The sequence below is a fragment of the Olea europaea genome, unplaced genomic scaffold, assembly GCF_002742605.1.
Source record: "Olea europaea var. sylvestris unplaced genomic scaffold, O_europaea_v1 scaffold2036, whole genome shotgun sequence".
NCBI lineage: Eukaryota > Viridiplantae > Streptophyta > Magnoliopsida > Lamiales > Oleaceae > Olea > Olea europaea.
This window is the reverse complement of record NW_019238261.1, coordinates 15,858-22,261: the sequence shown is the minus strand read 5'-3', so window position 1 is coordinate 22,261 and position 6,404 is coordinate 15,858. Positions and strand designations below refer to the sequence as shown.

The 6,404-nt window shown below is 44.0% G+C and overlaps 1 pseudogene; it reads left to right on the top strand.

Annotated features, from left to right (window-relative positions):
• The first annotated feature begins 4,066 nt into the window (after nucleotides 1–4,066).
• LOC111379797 lies at nucleotides 4,067–5,284 on the top strand (annotated as a pseudogene).
• The last annotated feature ends 1,120 nt before the right edge of the window (nucleotides 5,285–6,404 follow it).

The window sequence follows — 6,404 nt, the reverse complement described above, 5'->3', positions numbered from 1 at the left end:
CTTCTGAACTTCTTCCTTTAGGGCCTCATACCTTTCAGGGTTGAGGGCTCTCCTTTTTTGTCTATGCGGGGCAACCTTGAGATCAATTTTCAGGTAGTAGCAGTTGACCTTGGGGTATATGTCTACCATGTCCTCATGCTTCCAGGCAAAGACATCAAGATTCTTGCTCAGGAAACCCTTAATCTTTTCCTTCAGAATTTTGGCTAGGCATTTGCCTACCTTTAGCACCTTTGATGGGTCTCGGGGGTCTACTGAGAAGCTCTCAAGTTCCTCTACTGGAGATGCCTGAGGCTCGTGTTCCATGATGCGGGGGTCAATTTCATCGATGACCAGCGCCTCTGAATTAGATGGTGCATCGATCATATCAACATCTTCTTGTTCGGTGGGAGCATCACATAGGACGTCAACCATGACCACGTCAGCTATGACTACATGGATGTCTCGGGGCTCTGCCTTCTTGATGGAGCTTAGATAGCATTCTCTCGAACCTCTTTGGTCGCCTCTCACCGTTACCACCCCATTTTTTGTTGGAAATTTCATGTACAGGTGGTGGATGGAGGTGACTGCTCCCAGTTCCTTCAGGGCTGGTCTGCCCAACACCCTATGGTAGGCCGACCTGCTGTCAACAATGAGGAATTCCATGAAGTTCGTCGTTGTTGGTGGGGATTCCCCCATTTCTACTACTAGTGTTATCTTTCCTCTCGGAGTGATGCTATCTCCGGTAAATCCGTACAATGGAGTGGTGGTGGGCGTCAGCTGATGATCCAATAGCATTTTATCAAAGGCGGATCTGAATAGAATGTTGACAGAGCTGCCATTGTCAACCAACATTCATTTGAGCCCATTCCTGGCTATGACAGCCCTCACCACAAGTGCATCGCAGTGGGGGTAATGAACTCCCTCTGCGTCTTCCTGGAAAAATACAATGGGTGGAACCTGGTTTCTTCGGGAGCTGCTACCCACAATGTAGCTTGTCAAAGGGGGGCGTTTAGCCTCCCGGGCATAGTTCCTTTTGGCGTTTCGTGTTTCACCGCCAACATACGGGCCTCCAAATATGGTGTCCACCTCGTGGATAGGGGCTTCATCTCTAGCTTGCCGATTTCTTTGGTGCCTACGCCCTTCCCTGGGCCTCTCCACATCATGCTTCCTTCGTCGTGGGGATACATCCCTTTGACGGGGAGCGGCCTCCTCCCGCCCACGCTGGTTGTCGTGCCTGGGCGAGGGCCTGTTCACTTGGGGCGAATCATGTCTGTCTCTAATGGGTTCCTGCCGGGAACGTTGTGCATAGTCTCTACAATCCGCTGTGTTATGCCCGTAGGACCTGTGGTGTACACAGTATCTTGGGGGGTTCGGGTTTGACCTATTTCTAGGTCTAGAGCCTCGACCTCGGCCTCTCCCCTACGGGGCATCTCCTGAGCCCCCATCTAATGGGGGTCAGTTATTGGATTGACATCTTCGTGTGCCAAGGTGGGAACCGCATTCAAAGTGGTGGTGGCAAGTGCTTGACCAGAGTTCTCATTTCCTGCCTGGTTCATCTGGTAGCCCATCAGGTGGGAGGTTGGGCCTCTACCGCGCTGTCTTTGAGGAGGTGGGAGGCCTCTATTTGCCCTGTTCCTATGCTCAATCAATTCTTCATTGATGATCTCCCTTCTCATCATTTCGAGTAGGGCGTCATAGGTGGTGGGGTCTTGATTCTGCACATCTCTCCAGAATAAGGTATTCATGTTCAGACCTCCCTTTAGCGCGGATAGTGCCTCTCGATCGCTGACTTGTATGCAATATGTCAACTCGTCAGTGAAGCGTGATAAGAAGCTCTTTAGGGACTCCTAATGTGCTTGCCTCATGTCCTGGAGACGTTGGATGGGGGCTTCTCCTTCTTTGCTCACTGCGAACCTCTTTAAGAACGTTGTCTTGAACTTGGGCCAGCTTCTAATGCTCCCAGGTGGCAATCTGCTATACCAAATTTCAGCCGCTCCACTAAGTGTTAAATGGAAGGCTCTGCACTTCACGACTGGGGTCGCGCCCTTTAGGCTCATGTGGGTTTTATAAGCATTCAGATGCTTTTTTCGGGTCGCCTCTTCCGTCATACTTTGGTATTTTTGGCATAGCATAGTGGCTCAGGACCCGAGCATTCCTTAGTTCCTTTGAGAATGGTAGGTTCTCATCATCATCGTCCAAGTCGCAGGACCTCTGCTGTTCGTCAGAGTCGTACTCATCAGTCTTGTGCCCCGATTGTTGGTGAGAGGTCCCGGGGAGATCCCTAGCCTCTTCGTCTTTCCTCTGCCGCCTAATTCTAGGCGGAGCAACTCGGGGGGCATTTTCTTGTCTTCTTTTCGCCTGCTGGGGCAATGTAGGTGGAGGAGGCGGCCTTGTCCAAGGTTGTTGAGCCTGCCGTTACCTTTGCCTCTGTTCGACGGGGCTGATTCTGTCAAAAACACTTCCTGCCCTCCTATGTCTTGGGTCTTGCTCATACAGAGGTGGGAAATTATCATGGCTCATTTGGACCTCGGAGGGTCGGCCAGAAGCGTAGTTGGAGGAAACATCAGCTTCCACTTCCCTTTCAAAGAGGCTTCCACCTCGACCATAGTCTGGCGTAGCAGTTCTATGACTTTGGACTTCATCCTCTTGCTGGTAGTGCCCTTGGGGGCATATGGAGGAATGAGGAAGCCTCCCAGGCCCTGCATTTGGGCCATAAGCTCCCTCATAGCCAAATTTTGGCTAGCGATATCCCTCATGTTAGCTGCCATGGCGGCCATTTCTCTCGATAATCATGCCGTCGCATGCATCCCACCTCTTCTTTGGTGGTGGTAGAGTCTCTGCCAAGCTGCTGGGACAGCATGCTGAGGATGCACGTTCGTGTTTTCTCTTACTCTCCTGGGGGGAGTATCTTCATTGGAGCTCATTTTCCTTTGTCCGACTTCAGATTTCGCCAAGTAATGGGGCTTCCTCCTGTTCTCTTCCAAGAACAAATCCTTTTTCAAGGGGGGTTGCCCAAATGTCCTTTCCGTAAGCTTTTACCACAGGGTTGCTCGTGGTTATGGTATGGTTTCCCACAGACGTCAATCTGTTGACCCCAAAAAGTGTTGCCAACAGATGTCGGTCCCACTGCGCACACGTGGGCGAATGTCCGACACGCTAAGACACATAGACGGTCTAAAACGAGCGGTTCAAAGGGTGTGGGAGTAGCCCAACGACACGGGACAGTGACGTTCGAAATCCGGCGAGTTATCCGATTGTACAATAATTACCAATCGGTGTTCGTAAATATACATGTAAATATGTATAAACTCGATTTGTGTATTGCAAGTAAGTGAGAGAGAGTTGAGTAAAGTATAGTTCTTTGTATTGATTCTTGCATTAGCCTTTTGATGTTACACAAGGGAAGTATTTATAGTGATACATGTGAAATGGGAGCCCTTGGATGAGGTGGCACGTGGCCTCATCTCTTCAATTCAAACATCTCATCCTAGGCATGGGGCTTGACTTGCTAGCTTGCTGCGCATTTATTGCTTTGTGCAGGGCCTCCATACTAGTGACAAGACTTGACCTTTATGCTTATGACAAACGTTCCATCAATCATTCGAATAAGATCTTTATGCAGACGATCTCTTGGGAGAAGTGAACATGGAGGACACTCCCTTGTGGTTCGGAGGCTCCTGCATCTGCTTCGAGGTTTCGGCCATTTCTCACGATACTTCCGCTTGAGGGCTTCAGCTATCTTCAACTAGCTTCAACATCATGGCTTCGGTTCATGGGCTTCGGCATGTGGACCTCAGGTACGTTCACAGGCCTCGGTAAAAAGGCGCCTCGACTAGTGGACTTTGGCTTGAAGGATTCGGCCATTGCCCACCTCGGCTGGAGTGCCACGTGGTTCGGCCTGAGTGGGCCATAATGGCCCAGGTGGATTGGCCAAGTATGACCACACACAACAAGTGGCTAATTAGTAAAATGTCTATGGCGAAAATTTGTTTCAGGTCTTGGTTTTGGCTTCTTGGACTTGATAATCAGTATTACATGGTTATGCTTTAGCCTTCAAAAAAGAAGCTTATTAAACTCAGAGAGAAGTTCTTCCAGAAAAATGGCGGTTTGCTATTGGAGCAGCAACTTTCTTCAAATGAAGATAGCATGGAATCAGCTAAAGTTTTTTTCTGCAGAAGAACTAGAGAAGGCCACCAAAAACTATGCTGAAGTTCATATCCTTGGCCATGGTGGTTATGGTACAATTTACAAAGGAATTCTAAGTGATAAACATATTATTGCAATTAAAAAATCAAGAATAGTGGATCAGGGCCAAATAAAACTGTTTACCAACGAAGTAATTATCTTGACTCCAGTTAACCACCAAAACATGTGAAGCTCTTGGGATGTTGTTTGGAGACAGAAGTTCCTTTGTTGGTATATGAATATGCCCCAAAAGATACACTCTTTTACCATATCCATAACAGTGGGGGAATGCCTTGGTTTTCTTCGGAAAATTGTTTGAGAATTGCTGCAGAGTCTGCTGGTGCATTAGCCTATCTTCATTCTGCAGAAGCAATGCGAATTATTCATAGAGATGTCAAATCTCCCAATATATTGTTAGATGAATACTATACCGCAAAGATAGCTGATTTTGGAGCTTCAAGATTGGTGCCTATTGATCAAACGCAAGTGACTACTATAGTCCAAGGAACCTTAGGTTATCTGGATCCTAAGTACTTCCACACAAGCCAATTGACGGAGAAAAGCAATGTTTATAGTTTTGGAGTGGTTCTTGTAGAGCTTATGACCGGAAGGAAACCACTATCTAATGACAAAACTGAAGAGGAAAGCTGGTCTATTCAAAATTCTCGACCCAAGAGTTCTAAGGGAAAGGAGTTTTGCGCAACTTCATGCAGTGGCTGAGCTTGTCAAAAGTTACCTCAGGTTAGATGGAGAAGACCGGCCAACAATGAAAGAAGTTGCACTGGAATTAGAAAGATTGAGAAAGTATATTGTACACCCATGGAGTCAACAAGAAAATCCTGAAGAAAGTGAGAGTGTGGGCTTAATTACTGAGCAATCTGATCTATATCAAGTGTCCACAAATCCTGATTTAGTACTGGGCAGCACTCTGGACAGCCGCAAGATACATGCAATCAACACTCCTCGGTACACAGTGAAAAGTTTCCAAACAAGAAAGTCCTCTGATGCTGTCTTCCCGAACGTTTTCTATTGTCATTATGTATTTGAATGTGTGCACAAAAAATTCTGTTCTGTCTATGAACTTCCTCTTCCTTAAATGGAATCTTGCTTTTTATTTCAATCTGTAAACTATTGGCCGTTTCACCTGATCGTCATTTAATTGCAATTTAAGCTTCTGACAAGGATGGATTGCTCACTGAATAATAGAGAACACGGATTTTTACTTGAATAATTGTATGCCTCAAAATTCTAAAAAGATTAATAAAGATATTATTCACAATATACTAATAAAATAGATTTCAACTTGTTGATATTGTGGATTAAAGTTGATGTTCTGCCATGAAGGCGATGGCAGATGAAACAGTCTTTGCTTCCTGGTACTTTTAATATGTATAATGAGGCTACATATCATACGATATTAAAATGTCCTTATAATCATCAACATAAGAACTAATGTAAAGCAAGTACAAAATTGAAGTTGATTAACGAAGTTAACATTTTGATTAACATCAGACTCTGCTGGGTAGGATTTAAATTTGGGGAATTTGGCCAGATGACGCACTTGGACAATGATTTTGGACAAATAGCCTTTGACCATCATTAAAATGGAATTAAAAAATTTAAAATGTTTTAATTGATAAAATGACAAAATTGTCCTTCAATTTATATCAAATTATTCACCCAACTTCTTTCATTTCACCTTCTTCTTTTTTCTTCCCTTTTCCTGTGAAACCCTATTCCCCAAACTTGAATTCCAAACCCATCTTCTTCACCTTAATTTTCACTATATTTCAATATTACAAAAAACTTTTCTTTGACTCTAGTTTATTTCACATTACTTTACCCTCTCTTTGGTACAAGTTAAGACAACAAAAAAGGTAATTTTTTCTACGATTTTTTTTCTTTTTTGTTATTTTAAAATGTGATTTTGTGCTTCCATTACTATAGTTTTATAATAAAAATTTGTAAAAATTGCATTTTTTTTTATGATTTCGTGATTTATTTGTATATTTAGTTTAGTTTTAGCTGAGTTTTTTTAATGTGAATGGATTTTTGATACATTTGGGGTTTTGAAGATGATGGGTTAAAAAAAAATTTATTTACTGGCATTGCTATAAATCGAAATTGTGATATGTAAATGTGCTTGTTCTTTGATATGCCTTGAAACTTAGAGAGTTGCATTAAAAATAATTTGATTTAAATAATTCGGCATTTTTAGGAAAATTCTTTATATTATGTTT